Source organism: Eptesicus fuscus, unplaced genomic scaffold (assembly GCF_027574615.1).
Source record: "Eptesicus fuscus isolate TK198812 unplaced genomic scaffold, DD_ASM_mEF_20220401 scaffold_73, whole genome shotgun sequence".
Classification (NCBI taxonomy): domain Eukaryota; kingdom Metazoa; phylum Chordata; class Mammalia; order Chiroptera; family Vespertilionidae; genus Eptesicus; species Eptesicus fuscus.
In genome coordinates this window covers 72,206-97,439 of record NW_026557637.1, presented here as the reverse complement: position 1 = coordinate 97,439, position 25,234 = coordinate 72,206, and the positions used below count along the sequence as shown (strand labels likewise).

The following is a 25,234-nucleotide window of genomic DNA, read 5'->3' as shown; positions in this document are numbered from 1 at the left end:
AGCCTTAGGTAGCAATGCAAAAATAAGCAGGTTTTAGACAAAGAGTGATTTTCTGCCATCATGCTCTCGCTTCAGAAGCACTGAAGGTTTGACGTCCCCACAATATCTGTTCACATTTACATGCTGACAGATCACAACAGTGCTTTCAAATCGTGGCATACAGTAAATAGAACCAAGACAATTAAAGGTACAACAGAAAACAAAACAAAACACCTTTACTGAAATGTCATAAACCAGAGCCAGTGGGGTTCACATTGGTGAACTAGAACATAAGCCAATCATCACAGAATTATGTGAGAACCACCTTAAGAGGGACTACTTCTTTGCTGTAGATGAGTATACTGGACAAACCCTGAGTCAGGCCCATTCCCTAGTCAGAGAGGAAGGAATGAAGACCCTGCCAGGGGTTCAGAGTACTTATTTATGCATTTACTTATTTACAAAACTGTTAACTTAAAATTTCGCCAGTTGCTCCTTTATAAAAAAGATTTTTATTATTTATTTTAGAGAGGGAGAGGTAGAGATAGGAACACCAATGATGAGAGGCAATCATTGATCAGCTGCCTCCTGCATGCACCCAACTGGGGATCAAGCCTACAACCCCAGCATGTTCCCTTAACTGGAATCAAACCCAGGACCCTTCTGCCTGCAGGCCAACACTTAATCACTGTGCCAAACTTCCTAGGGTGTGTTCAGAGTATTGAGAATTTATTCAAGCACAGGAGAGCATGCAGGGTTTGTGACTGATTCACACTGTTCATGTGAGCCAGGTGGCAGAGGAGAAATCACTTCAGCCATAAACCTTCACAGTGATATCAATCACATAGTAGACCTGTACAGGATAGCCAGTGTAGGCAGCTCCTGAAAGCCACACTTGTACCTGAAACCTACGAGGAATCTAGGAGAGTATATCCTGATAAAAAGGGATCATCCTATCTAATAAAAGAGTAACATGCAAATTAACCATACATCCACTACACCCACAAGCCATGCCCACCAGCCAATCAGGAGCAAATATGCAAATTAACCCAACCAAGATGGCTTCAGCCACAGAGACCAGGAGGGAGGCTTGGGTTTTCCCAGCAATGGAGGAAGCCAAGGTTTCCACTTGCCCTTGCCGGCCTAGGCCTCCACTCAAAGCTACAAAGTTTCAATGATAGAAGAGAAATACCATATTTTCTGGCGTATAAGACGACTTTTTAACCCAGGAAAATCTTCTATACGCCCAGTCATCTTATATGCCGGAAAATACGGTAAATCCAAACAGAAATGACAGCAGCCAGGGAGCTGGAAGAGCAAGAGGCTAGGGTTGCCTCTGGCAATGGAAGAAGCCAAGCTTCTGCAGCTCTGGCAAGCTTAGGCCTCCACTTAAAGGCTACAAAGTTTCAATTATAGAAGGTATATAAGTCCCAACAGAAACGGCTGCTGCCACAGAGCGAGCAGAAGGCTTGGGTCCGCTCCAGGCTACCAAGTTTCAATTGTAGAAGATAAATAAATCCCAGATTCCAGGCCCTCCGATTGGGTCGCCAGGGGGCGTGGCTGGCCTGCAAACCACCACAGGCCCCTCACCAAGGACACTCCATGCCCCAAGGAAACCCCCACCCTGATTTGGGACACCCTGCAGGGCAAAACAGCTGGCGCCTACCCATGCACCAGGCCTCTATTCTATCTAATAAAATAGTAACATGCAGATTGACCATCACTCCAGCACACATGATGGCTGCCCCCATGTGCTCAAAGATCCTGCCCCCATGTGGACACAAGATGGCCACCACAAGATGGCCAGCAGGGGAGGGCAGTTGGGAGGGACCATGCCTGCAAGGGAGAGCAGTTGGAGGCAATCAAGCCTACAGGGAAGGGCAGCTGGGGGGGACCCAGGCCTGCAGGGGAGGTCAGTTACGGGTGACCAGGACTGCAGGGCAAGGCAGTTAGGGGCAAACAGGCTGGCAGGGGAGCAGTTAGGCATCAATCAGGCTGGCAGGGGCGTGATTACTGTGTGATCAGGCTGACAGGCAGAAGCAGTTAGGGGTAATCAGGAAGGCAGGCAGGTGAGCAGTTGGGAGCCAGCAGTCCTGGAGGGATGTCCGACTGCCCATTGGGATCGGGCCTAAATGGGCAGTCGGACATCCCTCAAGGTGTCCCAGATTGGAGAGTGTGCAGGCTGGCTGAGGGACATTCACCCCCCCACCCCCCGTGCACAAAGTTCGTGCATGGGCCTCTAGTTGTTTATTACAGCAAAGAAGACTGAAACAGCCTGAATTTCCTTGTAGGAGTGGCTGAGGAAGCCATGGTGTGTCCACAACGTGGAGTACAATGCAGCCATCAAGAAGATGAAGGTAGCCCGGCTGGTGTGGCTCAGTGGTTGAGCATCGATCTAAGAACCAGGAAGTCACGGATTGATTCGTAGTCAGGGCACATGCCCGGGTTGTGGGCTCCATCCCTGGTTGGGGGTGTGCAGTAGGCAACTGATCAATGGTTCTCTTTCATCATTGATGTTTCTGTCTCTCTCTCTCTGACACTTTCCACTTTTCAACACCCATGGTTGTCAGATATTATGGATACGCTTACTTTCATAATACCTTAGGTCCTCGGGTTACATCGGAGATCTGTTCCTACAGCATGATTTAACACGATTTTCACTGTAAGTCAGAACCCACCTACATAAGCACCTACGTCACTCACATGGAGCACAGACACAGCAGTAATGACGTGAAACAGTAAAAAAAGTTTAAAAGAAAGATAACAATTCCTGATCTTTATTTGTGGTAAATGAATAATAAAAAACATAAAGCACATATGTACATACATTGAAATGACAGAACTTTTCTTTTTATAAATAAATGGGCGATAGCGACGTAACCACAAAAACGACAACGTACGTTGAGTCTTACGTAGCCCGAGGACTGCCTGTAAAATGTAGAAGAGAAACATTATGAGGTATTTTTCAGGAAGTTTGGGTGTTGACTACACTACAGAAAAATCAGGTGTGCTCTTTATCCAACAAATGTAAAGATAGTTAAGAAACTTCTATTTTTACTAGAGATTTATTCTTAATCAGAAATCCATGTTCATTATATTTAAATTAGAAATAGGTCACTTTTGATGCAAAAATATATACTAATAAAAGGATAATATGCCAATTAGAGCGGACATCTATCCGACAAAACCACAGCGGTTGCGAGGCCCAGGGCTCAGGTAGCGGCAGGCAGGGGCAGCAGCAGTGGGGTGATGTGAGCGGTACCTTCCCCTGATCAGCCTGGTTGCCTCCTGCAGAGGGAGGCCTGACTATGGCTTAGGCCCGCTCCGAAGGACTTCCCACATTCATTACACTTATAAGGCTTTTCTCCAGTGTTCTAAGGCAGCAGTGGAACATGCCCTGAGGGCTCCTGGAATGTGAGAGTGGGCAGGCCTGGCTGAGGGACCTCCAGCAGTGCACAAATTTTTGGGCATCGGGCCTCTAGTATTAAGATAAAAGTGTATCAGATTCTCCTTCAGTGTTGTTATTCTGGGTAAGAAAAATGAAATATTCCCTCACATTTAAGGCCTATCTCCACTGCGAAGTCTCAGGTGTCTTATAAGGCTACAATTTATGGTAAATGATTTCCCACAATCTGTACACTCATAAGGCTTTTAACCAGTGTGAACTCATTAATATTTAATAACATTACACATACTTCTGAAGGACTTCTCACATTCACGACACTTATAAGGCTTTTCTCCAGTGTGAATTCTCTGATGTTGAATGAGTTTAGAATTCTCACTCAAGGACTTCCCACAATCTGTACACTCAGATGACTTTCTTCAGTGTTAACTCGCTGGTGTCTATGGACATCAGACTAACGTCCAAAGGAACTCTCACATTCACTACACTTACAAGGCTTTTCTCCAGTGTGAATTCTCTGAAGTGGAGTGAGGTTAGAACTCTCACTGAAGGGATTCCCACAATCTGTACACTCATGTGGCTTTTCTCCAGTGTGAACTCGCTGGTGTTTATTGGCATCAGACTTACTTCCAAAGGACTTCCCACATTCATTACACTTATAAGGCTTTTCTCCAGTGTGAATTCTCTGGTGTTGAATGAGGTTGGAAGTCTTACTGAAAGACTTCCCACAATCTGTACACTCAGATGACTTTTCTACAGTGTGAACTCACTGGTGTCTATGGACATCAGACTAACGTCCGAAGGAATTCTCACATTCACAACATTTATAAGGCTTTTCTCCAGTGTGAATTCTCTGATGTGGAGTGAGGTTAGAACTCTCACTGAAGGGATTCCCACAATCTGTACATTCATATGGCTTTTCTCCAGTGTGAACTCGCTGGTGTCTATTGAAATAAGACTTATATCTGAAGGACTTTCCACATTCATTACACTTATAAGGCTTTTCTGCAATGTGAATTCTCTGATGTTGAATGAGTTTATAATTCTGACTGAAGGACTTCTCACAGTCTGTACTACACTCATATGCCTTTTCTCCAGTGTGAACTCGCTGGTGTCTATTGACATCAGACTTATGTCCGAAGGACCTCCCACATTCACTACACTTATAAGGCTTTTCTCCAGTGTGAATTCTCTGATGTGGAGTGAGGTTAGAACTCTCACTGAAGGGCTTCCCACAATCTGTACACTCATGTGGCTTTTCTCCAGTGTGAACTCGCTGGTGTTTATTGGCATCAGACTTATTCCGAAGGACTTCCCACATTCATTACACTTATAAGGCTTTTCTGCAGTGTGAATTCTCTGATGTTAAATGAGTTTATAATTCTGACTGAAGGACTTCTCACAGTCTGTACACTTATATGCCTTTTTTCCAGTGTGAATTCGCTGGTGTCTATTGACATCAGACTTATGTCCAAAGGACCTCCCACATTCACTACACTTATAAGGCTTTTCTCCAGTGTGAATTCTCTGATGTGAAGTGAGGTTACTTCCAATGTGAAACCCTATCTCAGACATTTCCATTGCAGTTTCTAGATTTTCAACAAAACCCATTTACCTCCCTAACCTGGTCAGAAGTTTTACCCAATGGAAGAGGTTTGCTGGGCAGCATCGCCCAGATATCATTGTCCATCTCCAATCACTCGACTGGCATCAAGGGAAGTTCCAAGACTATAGTGTGTGGGGGGATCACTCCATGGGGGTGCAGCCTGACACCCCAGGCTGCCTCTGGGAGGGAATAGCTCTGGGGGGAGCACCTGCCTCCCAGGCCTACACCCCCCAGCTGCAGATGGGAGCTGATCGCTGGGGTCGGGGGGTTGTGGTGTATAGGCAGCCCGGGTGTCTCACAGGCCCACAGCCCAGGCAGGGATGGGCAGCAGATGGCACCGGCCTTGCATGGGTGCCTCGCAGGCCCACGGCACAGGCTGGGGCTGGGAGAGGATTGCTTGTGCCTCGCAGGCCCACGGCCCAAGCTGGGTCAGGCAGCAGATTGCACAGGCCTTGCAGGGGGCCGGGGCGGGCAGCAGATCGCATCGGCCCGAATGCCCTTGGCCTGGGCCGTGGCGGACAGCAGATCATGCTGGCTGTGCGGGGTGCCTCGCAGGTCCACAGCCCGTGCCGGGGTAGGCAGCGGATTGTGCTGGGCCTTGGGGGGTTGAGGCGGGCAGCGGATTGCACCAGCCATGCGCGGGCACCTCCCAGACCCACGGCCCAGACAGGGTGGGCAGCGGATCGCGCTGGCTGTGCGGGGCGTCTCGAATGCCCTCAGCCGGGACTGGGGCGGACAGTGGATCACGCCGGTCCTGTGGAGGTCGGGGCGGGCAGCAGATTGCGCCGGCCATGCGTGGGCGCCTCCCAGGCCCATGGCCCGGCCAGGGCGGGCAGCGGGTCATGCCAGCCATGCACAGGCGCCTTGAATGCCCTTGGCCTGGGCCGCGGCGAACAGTGGATCGTGTCGGCCATTCTGGGGTTGGGCCGGCAGCTGATCACACTGGCCATGCGCAAGCACCTCAAATGCCCTCAGCTTGGGCTGTGGCGAACAGTGGATTGCACCAGTCATTCTGGGATCGGGGCGGGCAGCGGATTGCTCCGGCCATGTGTGGGCGCCTCCCAAGCCCACGGCCCGGGCCTCGGCGGACAGCAGTACGAGGATGCCTAGCAGGCCCACGGACCAGGCCAGGGCTGGAGAGGATCGCGCCAGTGGGCACAGCCGTCTCCCAGGCCAACAAGCTGGGCCACTCGCTGCCTGCTTTCAGCGGCAGCCTTCCCTGGGACTGGGGGACTCCGGCAAGCCTGGGAGGACTGGGCGCCGCCATCTGGTGTCTATGGGCGCCGCCATTTTTTTCATGGAGTGATGGTTAATTTTCATATTACTCTTTTATTAGGTAGGACTGAATATTTGTAATTTTTTATTCTTAAGATTTTTACACCATAACAAAATATGTCCTTTTCTCATGAATTTATAATTTCAAAATGAAGGCAAAACAGTGTAAAATTGAGGGAAAGATCAGACTTTATTAAGTGATGTCTTGATTTTTGTGAGAAGACTTTTATTTTTAACAATAAATATGGAAGCTGTTAGCAAACTTGTTTGGAAAGATTAATGTGTTGTGTATTAGATCTCCCCATTTTGTGTATGCCAGCGATCTGATCTTTGTCTTCTTAAGTTCCTCTACTTCATAGTTGTGGTAAAACTTAAAAAAAATATATCTACATTATCTCATAGCTTTCAAATATGTTTAAAATGTGACTTACAGAATATTACAAGTGATTAAAAGCAAAGCAATGTGAAAAATCTTACAAGCTAAATGGATTTTTAATGTCATAAGTGTTATTCCTTGATGGTGTGCCTTTGATTTAATTTGAGACACTTAAAATGAATATTTTATTTGTGTTTGTAATAATTTTTGAAGAGCTTGGAAATAAAATTTCTGCTTAACTCATTATTTTCTATGACAGCAAAAAAAAAAAAAAAAGATTCAAGGGAGTGAACTTCAATAAAAGGAGACTGGTTAGATATCATTGGCAGCAAACTCAGAACCCATTTCTGAGCGTGACCTTTGATAAATTCCTGCCTGTCTCGCTTCCCCCATTATTGCTGAAGACCCACATGTTAAGAATGTTGATTGGGAAGGATACAGGACTTGAAACATTACAGTATCCATGTTCTTTGAAATCAACATCAGTCACTACTCTACCTCCAAGTCTCTATCTTTTGCATTGGCCTGGTGAGTGCTTCATCAGATGGGGCTGATTGTAAAAAAGCTGACAGTAACACCAATGTTGATACTAGGTATCCATTCATTCCGTGCCTGAACTTGTGCTAAATGTGGCCGCTCCATAGTTCTCTCCATCCCCATTGGAGAGAACACAAGGCCTAATTTTCCCTCCTCATCCCAATGTTCCTGGGTGTCCAAGCTCACCGAGTTAATTATGAGAGCCCGGATGTCAGAAACTGATGCTCTGAGCAGCCCCAGGCACATTCCCTATTCAGTGTCATCCTAGCTTACACATGGGCAAGGGATTGACCTGTTCATCAGGAACCAGGAGGACCACTGAACTCCCCTATGCCTCTCCAGAGGTATCCAGTTATTCATTCCTAGGGGGGAATCAGGGACCTAGAATTCTTCCCCCCATATACACCCATCCACTGATTCCTTTCCAAGGATCCAAGATCTCCCCGATCATCCCCAAGGCTTAGAGTACTTCCAAAACAGCACCTCCATATTCTATACCTTCTTTCTGCCATCAGTCTTCCCCAGTTCCCCACCTTTGCTCAGCTTGGGGTTCTATGACCCTTCATTTCATCCATCCATAAGCCTTATATGGGACCCAAAGGGGTAAAACAGGCTTAGAAGATAAGGTGAAAAAGGGGCTCAGCCTGGGAAGCAAGGAAGATGAACATATTATCCACTAAATCAACCCTTTGGAGATTGCCTATGCATTTGCCTGTTGTTGGGATGCACACATACACAATCTCACAGGGAACATACAGACACCATAAGCAGAGAAACCCACAGGTATAGAATACCCCCAGGCAAAGACAGGCTCTCAGGTGCAGAGCTTGTGCCCAGGCTCACACAGACTCAGACTATAGACTCGGACATCGCTTTGAGGGAAACACACAGATAAAAACACACCGGGCCACCAAGACAATGTCACAAGGCACACCAACACACACAGTGGACACACACAGGCACACACAAAAATAGACATACAGGGAGACAGAAGAGTGACACAAGGAGAATAAAAACACACACAGATACAATCAGGCACACACAAAGTAGCAGCAAGTTCACACATACAACCAATACTCACACGTGCAACAGAAACTCTCAAATGCTGAGTCCTACTAATACACTGTTTGGAGGTAACATTAAGAATTAAAGTGTTTCCTGGCAAAGTGGCTCATCTGGTTGGAGCATCATCTCATAACACCCTACCCCCTAAAAAGATTGTGAATTTGATCCCTAGTCAGAGCAAGTGATCCATGTTCCTCTCACATCATTGTTTCCTCTCTCTCTCTCTCTCTCTCTCTCTCTCTCTCTCTCTCTCTCTCTTCCTCTTTCTCAAAAATCAATAAACATATCCTTGGCTGAACATTAAAAAAGCCAAAAATAATTAAGGTATTAATTTTGAAGAACATAGCATTAAATATAGATTTATCCTCTAAAACAGTTGTCTAATCATTTGAACTCAGGTGATGCCTGTCTTCTTTTACCTAAGCTAATAGAATCAATTTGTAAAACATGTACCTGGCGGGGAGAACACTGGAGGCACAGAAACCGCACCATCTTGAAAACCAGAACTGCTTGAGACTAGGATCCTAGCCTTGCCACCACCCATTCTAGTCTTGGTAGCAAACCAGGACCATACAGCCACTTTGGTAAGAGACCTGCGACCACAACTGCAGACACCAAGACTCCAGATTTCTGTGAGTCACAAAGCTGCAGATTTCTGTGAGTCACAAAGCCAACACCCCTCCACCATCACCCCCACAGCAGTGGATAGGAACTACCAGACCCCAGACTAATAATAGGGCTTTCTGCACACACACAGCAGGGGCAGCTCTACCTGACTTTAAGTCTTGGTGTTGGACACAGGAAGTTTGTTTCCTGAGAGCAGGCTCCTCGCCAAAGCAGGGAGACTGCTTGCTGCAACCAGATCCCCGTACCATGCAGGGCAGGGAAGACAGTGCTGAATTTGAGCCTTGATGTGCAACCTAGGGGAATTTGTTTCCCGCAACTAGGCTCCACACCCAGGCAGGGAGGCTGTGTTGAATTTGAGCATAGGTGGGCGACCTTGGGGAGAGTTCTCTGCGACCAGATCTTGCACACACGCAGGGAGACAGTGCTGAATTTGAGCCTGGGGGTGCAAATCCAGGGAGTTTGTTTCTCACGACCAGACCCTGCACCCTAGCAGAGAGGCTGCATTGAATTTGAACCTAGACATGCGAACCAAGAGGGTTTGTTTCCCTCACCCATGCAGGGAGGATGTGCGCAATTTGAGGTGAGGTACGCAACCTTGGGGAAATTGTTTTCGGTGACCAAATCCCGCACCCTTGGAGGGAGACTGCACTGAATTTGAGCCTGGGGGTGCGAACCTGTGGAGTTGGTTTCCCAAGACTAGACCCTGCCCCCAAGCAGGGAGAATGCGCTAAATTTGAACCTGAACATGAGAACTTGGGGAGTTTGTTCCCCAAGACCAGATCTGTGCACACATAAGGGGGCAGCACTGAATTTCAGCCTGGGTGCATGGACACGGGGAATTTGTTTCCCACAGTACACACCCTTGGGACCAGACCCCACACCCACACTGAGCGGCAGTGCCACCCAACTTTGATTCAGGGCAAGTGCACACAGAGGCTGTTTTCCACAGGGCAAGAGTGGACATCCTGCCAACACAGTGCAACTGTGCAACATGGTCTCCCAAGCAGATCGGGGACCCTAAATCTCCATGCAAAAGGCAGCAATGAGCACCAGTGACTAGACTCTGTTTCTCATTGCATGCACCTGGGATCCATGATTCCCAGTACATTCACACTAAGAGCAAGCAACTCCAATTCTTGGCGCATGCGCACACAGGGACCCTGTTTTTTGGTGCGAGGTAGCACCAAGCAACAGAGACTCTTATACTCGATTCATGTGCACAGATCTGATTCACAGTGCGGACACAGGGAGCATCTTACTCCTGACACGAACTAGGGGACTTTGATTTTTTTGCACACCTCAGTAGGTTCTCTGTTTCAATGTGATGAAGGCGGGGCCCCAGATTCTAGGTGCACACATGAGGCCACACTAAGCGCCTTTGACTCTGACCCAGGGCGAGCGTGACTCCCACCATCCCATAGCAGCTGCATGTTGTGGTGTCAGAGATCTTCAGCGCACTTGGGGGTGCAAAACCCCCACTGAACATGGCCCAGGCCCCCACAACTCGACATTTGAACCCTCTGGTGATAGTCAGAATGGGGAGACAACAAAACAATCCCCAGAGGAAAGTGAAGGAGGAATACCAAGAAAGGAAATAAGTGAAACGAAAGCATGCAACATGACAGAAAAAGAGTGTAGAGTAATGGTCATACAGTTCATACATCTGATGGACGAGAAAATCAACAACCTATGCAAAAATCAAGAAAATATGAAAAACAATATAGCTACAATCAAAAACACCATGGAAGGTTTCAACAGTAGACTGGAAGAAGCAGAAGACTGAATTAGTGAATTAGAAGATAAAGTACAAAAACAAGCCCAATCTGAACAGCAACTAGAGAAAAAAATTAAAAAGCAGGAAAACCTAAGGGATCTTTGGACAATGCAAAACAAAATAACATACATATAATAGGGCTGCCAGAAGGACAAGATGAGCAACAAGGATTAGAATTTTTATTTTAATAAATAATGACAGAAAACTTCCCTGATATGGGGAAGAAAAAAGTTACACAAGTATAGAGAGTCCCAAGAAAGGTCAATCCCAAAAGACACACACCAAGACACACCATAATTACAATGGCAAATGTTAATCACAAAGAGAGAATCTTAAAGGCTTCAAGAGAGAGACAGAAAGTTACCTACAAAGGATCCCCCATGAGATTATCAAATAATTTCTCAGCAGAAACACATCAAGCAAGAAGGGAATGGAACGAGATATACAAAGTGAGGCAAAGCAAGGGTCTGAATCCAAGAATACTCTATCCAGCAAGACTATCAATCAAAATAGAAGGGGATATCAGGAGCTTCGCAGACAAAAAAAGGTTAAGGGAGTATATCACTACCAAGCCAGCAATGCAAGAAATGCTAAAGGAAATGCTGTAAAAAGAAGAAATAAAAAGGTAAGAAGGAATACGGGCTCAAAAAAATAAAAATGGCTTCAAACAAGAACCTTTCAATAATAACTTTAAACGTAAATGGACTAAATGCTCCAATCAAAAGACTTCGAGTGGCTGAATGGATAAAAAAAACATGACCCATATATATGCTGTCTACGAGAGACCACCTCAAAACAAGGGACTCACACAGACTGAAAATGAAGGGATGGAAAAATATCTTCAGGGCAAATGGAAATGAAAAAGAAAAACCTGGAGTAGCAATACTTATATGAGACAAAATAGACCTCAAAGTGAAGGCCATAACAAGAGATAAGGAAGGCCACTTCATAATGCTAAAGGGATCCATACAACAAGAGCATATAACCCTGGTAAACATATATGCTCCCAATGCAGATCCAACCAAATACCTTAAAAAAATACTCCTGGAAGATATCAAGGGAGAGATCAACAATAATACAACATTGTAGGGGACTTTAATACACCACTGACTTCACTGGAGAAATCCTGTAGAACAGTGGTCGGCAAACTGCAGCTCGCAAGCCACATGCAGCTCTTTGGCCCCTTGAGTGTGGATCTTCCACAAAATACCATGGCCTGGGTGAGTCTATTTTGAATAAGTGGCATTAGAAGAAGTTTATATTTTAAAAATTTGGCTATCAAAAGAAATTTCAATTGTTGTACTGTTGATATTTGGCTCTGTTGATTAATGAGTTTGCCGATTACTGCTCTAGACAAAAAATCAGCAAAGATACAGCAATCCTAAATGACTCACTAGATCAAATGGACTTAAGTGATATCTTCAGAACATTTCACCCCAAACTCATGGAATATACATTCTTCTTAAGTACACAAGGGACATTTTCAAAAATAGACTACATATTGGGTCACAACAAAGTCTCCCCAAATTCAAGAAGAATTAAATCATACCAAGCATCTTCTCAGACCACAATGGCATAATATTAGAAATAAAGTACAATAAAAACAATCCAAAACACTCAAACTCTTGAAAGCTGAAAAATATGTTATTAAATATTGATTGGGTTACCAATGAGATCAAAGAAGAAATAAAAAACATCCTGGAAACTAATGACAATAAAAACACAACAATTAAAAACCTATGGAACACAAAGAAAGCAGCCCTGTGAGGGAAGATTATAGCTCAACGGGCTTACCTCAAAAAACAAGAAAAAAATGGTAGTAAATCATCTAACTCTACAACTCAAAGAATTAGAAAGAGAGCAACAAGAAAATCCCAGAGTGAGCAGAAGGAAGAGGATAATAAAGATTGGAGCAGAAATAAATGACATAGAGACCAAAAAAATACAAAAGATCAATGAAACCAAGAGCTGGTTCTTTGAAAGGATAAACAAGATTGATGAACCTCTAGCCAGGCTCACCAAGAAGCAAAGAGAGGACTCAAATAAACAAAATCAGAAATGATAGATTTCAAATAACAACAGGCCCCACAGAAATACAAAGGATTGTTTAAAAGTACTATGAACAACTCTATACTAACAAACTAGACAACCTTGAGGAAATGAACATATTCCTAGAAAAATATAACCTTCCAAAACTCAATCAGGAAGAATCTAAAAATCCCAATAGGTCAATAACTAGGGAAGAAATGGAAGCAGTCATCAAAAAGTTTCCAGCAAACAAAAGCCCAGGGCCAGACGGCTTAACAGGAGAGTTATACCAAACATTCAAGGAAGAACAAAAACCTTACCTCCTCAGACTGTTCCAAAATTTCAAGAGGAAGGAACACTTCCAAGCTCATTATATGAAGCCAGCAGCACCCTAATACCAAAACCAGATAAAGACAAAACAATAAAAGAGAATTACAGGCCAATATCACTCATGAACATAGATGCCAAAATCCTCAACAAAATTCTAGCAAATCATATCCAGCAGTAAATCAGAAAGATCATACACCTTGACCCAGCAGGATTTATCTCAGGCATGCAAGGATGGTACAATATCTGCAAATCAATACACGTGATACATCACATAAACAAATTGAGGGAGAAAAATCACATGGTCGTATCAATTGACAAAGAAAATGCATTTGACAAAATCCAAGACCCATTTTTGATAAAAACTCTCAGCAAGGTGGGAATAGAAGGATCATACCTCAACATCATAAAAGCCATATATGACAAACCCACAGCTAACATCACTATCATTGGCAAACACTAAAACCATTTCCCATAAGAACAGGAACAAGACAGGGATGCCCATTCTTACCACTCCTGTTAAACCTAGTACTGGAAGTACTAGCCATTGCTATCAGACAAGAAGAAGAAATAAAAGGCATCCAAATTGGAAAAGAAGAAGTAAAACTGTTCTGATTCACAGATGACATGATAATGTACATAGAAAACCCTAAAGACTCCATAAAAAAATTATTAGACTTAATAAATGAATTCAGTAGGGTAGCAGGATACAAAATTAACGCCAAGAAACCTATGGCATTTCTATACACCAATAGTGAATTTATAGAAAGAGAGACTAAAAAAGCAATTCCATTTGCCATCGCACGAAAAAATTAAGATACCTAGGAATATACTTAACTAAGGAGGTAAAAGGCCTATATGCAAAAAACTACAGGAAACTAAAAAGAGATAGAGGAAGACATAAACAAATGGAAGAACATACCGTGTTCATGGATTCGTAGAATCAACATCATTATAATGTCCACACTACCCAAAACAATCTATAGATTCAATGCAATCCCCATTAAAATACCAATGACACATTTCACAGACCTAGAACGAACTTTCTAAAAATTCATCAGGAATAAAACAAACAAAACAAAAAAACTCGAATAGTTGCCGCAATCCTGAGAAATACGAACAAAGTAGGTGGGATCTCAATAGCAGATTTCAAGCTGTATTACGAAGCAACTGTTCTCAAAACAGCCTGGTACTGGCACAAGAACAAACATATAGATCAATGGAATAGAATAGAGAACCCAGAAATAGACTCAAACCACTATGCCCAATTAATATTCGACAAAGGAGGCATGAACAGACAATGGAGTCAAGACAGTCTCTTCAATAAATGGTGTTGTGAAAATTGGACAGATACATAGAAAAAAATGAAACTACACCACCAACTTACACCATACACAAAAATAAACTCAAAATGGATAAAGGACTTATACATAAGACAGGAAACCATAAAAATACTAGAGGAATCCACAGGCAAAGTAATCTCAGACATATGTCGAAGGAACTTCTTTACTGATACTGCTCCTTAGGCAATGGACAATAAAGAGAAAATAAACAAATGAGATTACATCAAAATAAAAAGCTTTTTTGCACAGCAAAAGAAACCACCAACAAAACAACAAGAAAGTCCACTACATGGGAGAACATTTGCTAATGTTATCACTGATAAGAGTTTAATCTCCAACATTTACAGGGAACTCATACAGCTTAACAGAAGGAAGATAACCCAATCAAAAAATGGGCAAGGACCTAAATAGAAACTTAAAAAAAAATACAGAAGGGAGACTAAGAAACATATGAAAACATGCTCAAAGTCACTAATTATCCAAGAGATGCAAATCAAAATGACAATGTGGTACCATCTCACACCTGTCAGAATGGCTATCATCAACAAATGACAGTTGCTGGAGAGGATGTGGAGAAAAAAGGAACACTGGTGAACTGTTGATTGGTACAGCCACTGTGGAGAACAGTATGGAGTTTCCTCAAAAAACTAAAAATGGAACTCCCATTTGACCCAGTGATCCATCTCACTTCTAGGAATATATCCAAGAAGCTAGAAACATCAATCAAAAAAATATATATGCACCCCTATGTTCACAGCAGCACAATTTACCATAGCTAAGATCTGGAAACAGCCTAAGTGCCTATCAGCAGATGAGTGGATTAAAAAACTGTGGTACATCTACACAATGGAATACTATGCTGCACTAAAAAAGAAGGGATTCCTACCATTTGCAACAACATGGATGGAACTGGAAAGCATTATGCTAAGTGAAATAAACCAGTCAGAGAAAGACAGATATCAAATGATCTCACTCATCTATGGGAAATAAGGAACAACATAAACTGATGAACAAAAACAGATCCAGTGACAGGGAAGCATCGATCAGACTGTCAAACCTCAGAGGGAAGGTAAGGGATGGTGGGGGTAAGAGGGAGAGATCAACCAAAGGACTTATATGCATGCATATAAGCTTAACCAGTGGTCACAGACAACAGGGTGGGCGGGGGCATGAGTGGTTGGGGTTTGGGAAGGTAATTAGGGGATGAGGACAAATATGTAATATCTTAATCAATAAAGAAGTTTAAAAATACAAAAAAACTGTATATGTAGAAAAAAACAGCACAATACTGCCAACAGTTTTATTTATAAAACCCCAAACGTGAAAATAAACAAAAGCATATACGATCAAATCATAAGGGGATTATCTAAATAATACAATATTTCTTAGAAACAAAAAATTAACTATTTACATAAATATCATTGGTAAATCTCAAAATAACTGTGTAGCATGAAGGATGCCAGTGTTTCTTAAAGATTATACACCTTATAATGCCTACAAATAATAAAAATATGAATTAATCTATTTCAAAAGAAGTCATAACAGTAAAGCATGGAGGGTTTGGGAAGCAGAAAAGAGTATAAAAGTGTAGGAGGGCCCTAGCTGGTTTGGCTCAGTGGATAGATTGTTGGCCTGCGGATGGAAAGGTCCCAGGTTCAATTCCAGTCAAGGGCACATGCCAAGGTTGTGGGCTCGATCCGCAGTGGGGACAATAGATCTAAATAGGATTCAGGAGGAAACCAATCAATGATTCTCTCTCATCATTGATTCTATCTCTCTATCCCTCTCCCTTCATATCTGAAATCAATAAAAAATACATTAAAATAAAAGGGCATGAGGTAAATACAGGGTGTGGCAAAAGTAGATTTAGAGTTGTTGGTATTGAAAATAATTAATAAATTATAATACAAGTATAAATGCGACCATATCCAGGGTGGTTCAGTTAATTGACCATCTTTCCATTCACTAAAATGTCTCTGGTTCAATTTCAGGTCAGGGCACATACATTCCTGGATCCCCTGTAGTGGGCTTACAGGAGCCGAAAGATTGATGTTTCTGTCCTCCTCCCTTCCTCTCTAAAAGTTAATAAAAACAACATTTAAAATATGTAATATAGGAGAAACCAAGATGGCGGCATAAGGTAAACACCTGTACTGCTGCCTCGCACAACAATTTTAAAACTGCAACTGGAAGACAGAGCGGACATCGTCCAGAGTGGAAATTCTACAACTAGAAGGAAAGAGAAAAGAACACTGAGACTCAGAGGAGCTGTGGAGGTACGGAGACCTGTGCTCGTGGAAAGGGCAGGCAGCTGAATACGCGGCTAGCTTTCTCGTTTGGAAGGAAAACAAAACCTCCCAACTGCACTGCAATCCAGCTCTGGGTGAGTCTTTGGGTACCAGACTCATTCGGGGAGAAACTGGACTGTCTGGCAATGGGCGAAACTCGAGAGCAGACTTCTCTCAGAGGGGTGTGCAGCAATTGCCACGGGACACTGAGACACAGGGCCCTCTTAGGGCAGGGCTGATGGGAAACCAAGGCTGAGTGCTCCACCCTGAGACTCTGCCCCATCCATGCTCAACACAGAAGCCCTCCCAGTGGCTAGCTTTCTCCTTTGGAAGGGAACAAAAACCTCCCCACTGTACTGAAATCCAGTTCCAGGTGAGACTTTGGGTACCAGACTCATAAAAGAGAGAGAGCAAGATACTGAAAACCTATTTGAAAAAAATAGTGACAGAAAACTTTCCCCACCTGCTGAAAGTCCAGGAAGCACACAGAACCCCAAACAAAAGGAATCCAAAGAGGACCACAAGACACATCATAATTAAAATGCCAAGAGCAAAAGACAAAGGGAGAATATTAAAAGCAGCAAGAGAAAAACAGTTAGTTACCTACAAGGGAGCACCCATACGATTGTCAGCTGACTTCTCAACAGAAACTATGCAGGCCACACAGGAGTGGCAAGAAATATTCAAAGTGATGAACAGCAAGAAACTACAACCAAGATTACTCTACCCAACAAAGATATTATTCAGAATTGAAGGTCAGATAAAGAGCTTCACAGATAAGAAAAAGCTAAAGGAGTTCATCACCGCCAAACCAGAATTATATGAAATGCTGAAAGTATTCTTTAAGAAGAGGAAGAAGAAAAAGATAAATATAAAAATTATGAACAACAAATACGTATCTATCAACAAGTGAATCTAAAAACCAAGGGAATAAAAAATCTGATGAACAGTAATAACTGGTGAATATAATAGAATCAGGGGCATAGAAAGGGAGTAGAATGACAATTCTCGGGGGGAAAGGGGAGTGGGGGTGCGGGAAGAGACTGAACAAAAAGCGTACACCTATGGATGAGGACAGTAGGGGAGGGTAAGGGCAGAGGGTGGGGTAGGAACCTGGTGGAGGGGAGCTATGGGGGGAAAAAGAGGAACAATTATAATAATCTGAATAATAAAGATTTATTAAATTTAAATAAAATATATATATATATATATCCTCTCTAATAATAGACAAATATGCAAATTGACCATACCTCCAACACACCCACAAGCCACGCCCACCATCCAATCAGAGCGAGTATGCAAATTAACCCAAACCAAGATGGCTACAGCCACAGACAGCAAGGTTTCCTAGGTAACAGAGCAAGCCAAGCTTTCTGCCTGCCCTGGCCAGGACTAAGCCTCCACTCAAGCTACAAAGTTTCAATTATAGAAAGTAAACAAATTCAAACAAATGGCGGCAGAATGGAGCTTGAGAGAGCAGGCCAGGGTTGCTGCCGGCAACAGGGGAAGCAAAACTTTTCACACCCCATGGCTGGGCCCACCTGCTTAAGGCAACAAAGTTTCAATTATAAACCCAACACAAATGGCTGCCGGCCGGCCTCGGAGGGAGCCCCAGGCTTGGCTCCGCTCCAGGCTACAAAGTTTCAATTGTAGAAGGTAAATAAATTCCAGATACCAGGGCCTCTTCTTGGGTTGCCAGGGGGCGTGGCCAGCCTGCAAACCACCACAGGCCCCTCGCTCAGGTTGCCCCACACCCCAAGGGAAACCCCACCTGATCCGGGATGCCCTTCAGGGCAAACCAGCTGGCCCCCACCCCTGTACCAGGCCTCTATCCTATCTAATAAAAGAGTAATATGCAGATTGATCATCACTGCAACACACAATATAGCTGCCCCCATGTGGTCAAAGATCCTGCCCCCATGTGGACACAAGATGGCCACCACAAGATGGCCAGCAGGAGAGGGCAGTTGGGAGGCACCTGGCCTGCAAGGGAGGGCAGTTGAGAGGGACCAAGCCTACAAGGGAGGGCAGTTGGAGGTGATCAACCCTGCAGGAGAGGGCAGTTAGGGGTGACCAGGCCGGCAGAGAGGGAAGTTGGGGGCAAACAGGCTGGCAGCAAAGTGGTTAGGGGGTGATCAGGCTGGCAGGCAGAAGTGGTTAGGGGCAATCAGGAAGGCAGGCAGGCAAGCAGTTGGGAGCCAGCAGTCCTGGATTGTGAGAGGGATGTCCGACTGCCCGTTTAGGCCCGATCCCAGTGGGATTGGGCCTAAACGGGCAGTCAGGACATCCCTCAAGGGGTCCCATATTGGAGAGGGTACAGGCTGGGCTGAGGGACAACCCCCCTCCGTGCACGAATTTCGTGCACCGGGCCTCTAGTATATATATAATATAGTTATTTAAGAACAGAGAATAAACTGTATTTTGCATACTCACAACTGTAAGCCTACTTTTGCCTCACCATGGATATGTGTAACAGAGCTTATTTCACCTGTGAACATTTCAGAGCATTATCTGTTTGTTCAAACTCACCAAGTAGTACACATTAGAAAAGTACATTTCATTGTTTGCCAGTGATACATATACCTAAGTAAAGGTTTAAAAAAGCAGATCCAAATAAAAACCTAGGTATCCCTCTGTTGTTAGAAAATTAAGTTGAGTAGATAGAAGATACCTGAGCTCTGGACGCCCCATGTACACAACAGTGCCTCTTATCAATGGAGTGCGTGTCAAAAACATGGGTTAGAGGGGGATGTTGGCCATAAAGAGAGTGTGAGTGATCTGATACTGTTCTTCTCAGGAAATAGCCTGTAGACCCTCCAGTTGTTCCTCTAAGACACCAAAAACATGGCATCACACTTCACCTTCTTGACCCCATCCCCAAGGTGCTGAGGCCATCACTTTTCACAATCTGCTGCACATAGTTCTTTGAAAAACACTTCTCTCACACAGCTTCATTCCCAGAGGCACAACTTCAAAGGTAATGCAAATTTGCCATGGTGTGGGTAAATTATTTCCTAATCACCTTCTTTTCCAAAATTATAGTTCACCACCTCCATAATCTATTTCTCTCTTACCCTTCTTCCTTACCCATGCCAGTGGAGATTTACAATCCTGGTAACACTGGCAAACAATGAAATGTACTTTTCTAATGTGTACTATGTATGCTATCTCATTCCCATCAACCAGTGTTTCCTCCCAACAACAAAAGTCAGGTGTTTAGTTAAATGTCACTCTTTACAGGCAATTACCTAAAATTCACCTTATTGTTACATCCAGGCACCACCAGAAATAGACTCTTCCTTCGTTCACTCTTATGTCAATGTCATGGTCCTGTGGCAAGAATTCAGATTTGCTCTCCAAGTACACATCATTCTTTCTACCACAACTCTCTCAAACTTGCACTTCCATAGCCCCAGCCCCCATACTCATCTGCTGGATTTTACTTATTACTCATCATGTATGGTCCAGAGGATGGTTGCCAAATTGAATTAGGATTAAGTACTGCTCAGACTCTGATAGTCCACACTCATAGAGGCAGCCTTGAGTCCTGCTATGTAGGCCTCTCTCCATGACTGATTTTTTTTCCTTCAACCTCAACTACTAAGAACAATAATCAGATCTCAGACATCCATAGGCCACCTCCTGTGAGGTTGCACTTGATGTACCTTCACTAGTCACAGCCAACATCTCTCACTTAACCTTCACTGAAGTCCTAGCCCCAATGGCCCTCTGCATCATGCCCAGTGAGTCTCACAGATGACCACTCAAGCCTCATAGATAATCCACAAGAATGACTGCAACTTCCCACAGCCAGGATACACCAAGGATCACAACAAAATCCTGATGAGAGTTTCAAAAAGTTGGTATGTACCACCCCTAGTCTCACCTTGTTTTAATTAGTTTCCGACCTTGGCCACTGAAAAACCATTCTCTCTCTCCACACTCTACATAACAACCTCTGTCCCTATGCTGTGTTGTGATACCCACCTCCAACCAACAGTGGCCCCAGCAAGAAAGCCAGTCCTCAGGCTCACACTGTCCCTTCTAAGATACTACTACCATTACCAACCTGACTATGATTCCCTGTATTAAAGTGATCTACAGTCCAGGCTGATGTGTCTCATTTGGTTGAGCATAGACCCATTCACTGGTAAAGTCACATGCTTGGGTTGTGAGCTGGATCCACTGTAGGTGTTGTGCAGGAGGCAACTGGCCCTTGTTTCTTGCTCATCCCAGTTTCTCCATCTCTCTCTCTTTCTCACTTCATTTGTACATATAAAATCAATAAAAATATATATGTACTTTAAAAAACATACCTGCAGGTTACTAATTCAGCTCACTGTTTACTTCAAGCCTTTGCACATTCTAGAACCTATGTCCTGGAAGAACTCTCACTCATTACACTGGTGGCCGAAAACAAGGTGCACAACATGAAGACCTAGTGGTGACCTTAGGATTCTGGGATTAGTGTCTGTTCAAGGTACCCAGGTCCAAGGGGGCTACAAGAGTGGCTGACAGTCCCAGCGCATCACTATCTCAGAGGCCACAAGTGTTTGAGGCCTTCAAATAAGCTCCAAAAATCCATACACCTAATTGATTCTGCATTTGCAGGAATTTGAGAAAAGAAAATGGTCTGTTAAGAGCCTGGAAACCACCAGGTTCTATGGGCTCAGGCTGCTCAGTACCCTGGCCCAGCCCAGAGGCCAGGTGCCCTTCAGATGCCTGTATTATCTCAGGGCTCAATCCTCAGTGCTCACTCTTGCCAGTTACCTTGTCATTTCCAGGACTTCCCCTTCCTGTCCACAGCTGCTGTCCTCTGCCTTCTAGTCTGTTCTTCCTCTGAGCAATGTTAGGAAAAGTTAGAACCCTACCTCAGAAAATGTCCCTCTTTTTTTCACAACCATCTATGGCCCCAGCGTTCTGAGAATGAAAGTAAAACTCCTTGTGCAAAACCACACCTCATCTCTTTGTTGCCTTTACACCCACAACAGGCCCAGGTTTCCCAATCCTCCCTGCTCAGTCGCACCATCATCACGTCATTACAAGGTGGCACTGCAGCCTTCCACCCTCTTCCCCACCAAAACCATTTGTCACCCACGAGGGACTTACCATTCTGAACGCTGGGACCTGGGCGGCAGGACCTGAGAGGCACTGCTCCCCAAGACTGGAGGGTTCAGTGGGGTCAGGCTGCGGGAACGCTGTGAGCAGAGAGGATCCAGGAGGCACAGAGACGCCAATTTCGATCTGTTGGGGCTCAAGGAGCCTCAGACACACCCTGCACAGCAGGCAGCTGCCTCCCAGGCCTCATTCTACTCAGTCCAGTGCCCTGAAGCCTGTGACTCTGTGAACTAACAGCAAAAAAGTTTCAAGTCCACTGGGAAGAGGAAGGCGGAAGTCCCGCCCTAACCGGATGCATTGGCACCAAAATGCCATTTAGCTCCGCCCACATGAGTGCAGTACCTTCTGGGTAATGTAGTTTTCTCAACCGCCCAGGCCAATACTATGACTAGGTGGCAGAGAGAGTGAATCCTGGAGAGGGACTAGATGGAACCAGAGGCCTGGCTAACTGGAGCAGACTAACAGATCTCCAAGGGGAAGGAGGTGGGGAGGAATGCAAGAGATCCACCAAAGCATATACACAGAGGGGGAAATGGGAGACATGGATAATACTATCAACAATAAAATATATATGTATTTTTGTAAATTTTAAAATAATGTATTCCAGCTGATGTAGCTCAGTGGTTGAGCCTCGACCTATGAACCAGGAGATCATGGTTCTTTTAATTTTATTTTTATTTTTTAATTATTTATTGTTTAAAGCATTACATATAGTATTACATATAACACCTTTTTCCCCCTTTGAGATCTGCCTAGCCACCCCCAAGACTCAGCACATGCCCTTGTCCCCCATAGTGTCTGTGTCCATTGATTATGCTTATATGAATGCATATAAGTCCTTTGGTTGATCCCTTAACACTTCCCTTCCCTGACTTCCCTCTGAAGTTTGACAATCTGTTCAATGCTTCTATGTCTCTGAATTTATTTTTGTTCACCAATTTATGCTATTTATTATATTCCACAAATGATGAGGTCATATGATTCTGGTTCTTTTCCTGGTCAGGGCACAGACTTGGGTTGCAGGCTCTATTCCCAGTGTGGGGGTCGAGTCATGCATGAGGCAACTAATCAGCAATTCTCTCTTATCATTGATGTTTTTTTCTCTTTCTCTCCCTTCCACTATCTAAAAATGAACAAAACTATTTTAAACAAAGTATATACATATATGCATAGGCCATGGACAGAGACAATAATGTGGTGAGAGACTAGGAGCAGGGGAGGCAGGGTAGAGGGAGAAAAGGGTAGAGGAGGATGACAGAAATTGGGAAAATCTGTAATAGAGTCAGCAATCCTATATAATAAAGAGCTACTATGCAACTGGTTGTCGCACCCTAGTGCCCTGCACCCTCCTGCCCTCACACCCTCATGCCCTCATGTGGTGTAGGGGGACCTGAGGCTGAGCCAGGGGATCTGAGGCCATGACACTCGTCCCTGGCCCTGGGCCCAGGGACCTGAGGCCATGCCCCACGCCCCAGAGCCAGGGCTCAGGGACATGAGGTCGGGCTGGACTACTTGAGGATGCACTCGCCACCCCAGTGCGGAACCCGGGGGACTTAAGGCAGTGCCCCCCTCCTCGGTGCTGGTGTCAGGAGACATGAGACAGGGCTGGGGAACCTGAGGCCACACACCCCTCCCAGGCGCCAGGGCTGAGTGACCTGAGGCTGTGCTCCCCGCGTCATCACTGGGACCCTGGGACCTGAGGCCAAGTGGGAGGACCTGAGGCTGCGCCCTCCACACAGGCACTGGGGCCGTATGACATGGGGCCTGGCCAGGGGACCTGATGCCAAGTCCCACACCTCAGTGCTGGGGCTGGGGGACCTGAGGCCATACCCCCTGCACTACAGTGCTTAATGGGTGTTGGGCCAGCTGGGTCTTGGTCTCCTGCAATTTTGAGGTGCACCCAGGTGGGAGGACACTTGACTCTGGCTGGCCATCCAATCTCCTGCAAGCCCTATCCCATCTGGCCCCATCCCAGATCTGCCCCCCCCAACCCACCCCAATCAGGGCGGGGCCTGCCTGCCCACAACCCACAGCCCTTGCCCAGGCCTGCCCCACCCTCAATCAGCACCCCAACCCCAATCAGGGGTAGGGTCCATCAGCAAATTACCCATGGCTCCTTTCCCCAGCCAGCCCGGCCCTGATCAGGCCCGGATCTGGCCTCATGCCAGCCAACCTCCTGCCATCTTCTCCTCCTGACAGGCCCAGCCCTGATCCACCCTGATTGGAGAGGGGGCGGACTCCACCCATGCACGAATTCGTGCACTGGGCCTCTAGAAAAAAATAATAGTGTGCACAGCCGGTGGGACTCAGTGGTTAGTCGTGTACACATCAACCAACGTATCACTGGTTCCATTCCAGGTCAAGGCATATACTCAGGTTGTGGGCTCCATCCCAGTAAAGGGAATGCTGGAGGCAGCCTATCAATGATTATCTCTCATCATTGATGTTCCTTCCTCTCCCTTTCTCTCTCAAAAATCAATAAAGACATTTGAAAAATGAACAGTGTTAAGATTGATTTGACTCAACAACAACAAAGCAATTGTGGGCCATCACGTTTTCTTCCAAGTCTTGTAAGCAAAATCATGCCTTGTTCTGTCTTTATACAGGATGTCGCAGTCATAACTTTTAGGGAACAGGAACCAGCCTGGAGCTGGTCTCTCTCAGATTGGCCTATAGTGTTTGAGTTCTTGACTTCATTCAGAAAAGATTTCACAACAGGAGTTCAGAGATTTTGAGGGAACATTTATAAAAGATGGGGATAATGAAAAAAATCTAGGGCTTATGATAGAACAAGGAAAAGCAGAAAGACTAGGTGGGGCTCTTTTGGTCCTCTAGAAACACTCCTGTGAGATCACTGGAGAATCAGAGAAAAGAAGGCCTTGAGCACAGGTCCAGGGAGTTAGCCAGGATGAGCTGTCGTTGCTCATTGCTGCCTTGGTTGCAGGTTGAGCGGGATTCCTTAGAAGCTTAGGAGCCAGGCTGTTGTGGTTCAATGGTTGAGCATTGACCTATGAAACTGGAGGTCATGGTTGCATTCCCAGTCAGGACACATGTTCAGGTGGTGGGCTGGATCCCCATTTTGAGGCATGCAGGAGGCATCCTATCAGTGATTCTCTCTCATCATTGATGTTTCTATCCCTCACTCCTCCCTTCCTCTCTGAAATCAATAAAAATATTTTGAATGTATGTTTTACATCAATTATACTTACATCAAAGTTTAAAAAATGATTAAAACTTGCCACTTCCCAATTATTGTACTACTAGAGGACTGGTACACAAAATTCATGCATGGGGGGAAGGTCCCTCAGCCTGGCCTGCACCCTCTTGCAGTCTGGCACCCCTTGGGGGATGTCTGCCTGCCAGCACGGGGAGCGGGCCTAAGCCGGCAGTTACACATCCCTCTTGCAGTCTGCGACCCCTCGCTCCTTGCCGTCCACCTGCTTGCTGCTCCCTACTGCTCAGCTTGTTGCTCTTTAGCGCTGCCACAG

At 45.0% G+C, this 25,234-nt stretch overlaps 1 long non-coding RNA gene across 1 annotated transcript; it reads right to left on the bottom strand.

Annotated features, from left to right (window-relative positions):
- Nucleotides 1-2,734: 2,734 nt before the first annotated feature.
- Nucleotides 2,735-21,996, bottom strand: LOC129148513 (uncharacterized). Its single transcript, XR_008555483.1, has 3 exons — nucleotides 21,738-21,996; nucleotides 21,399-21,467; nucleotides 2,735-2,907 (listed from the first exon to the last, which is right to left on the bottom strand). It is a non-coding gene; the product is annotated as an uncharacterized LOC129148513 (long non-coding RNA).
- Between the last annotated feature and the right edge of the window lie 3,238 nt (nucleotides 21,997-25,234).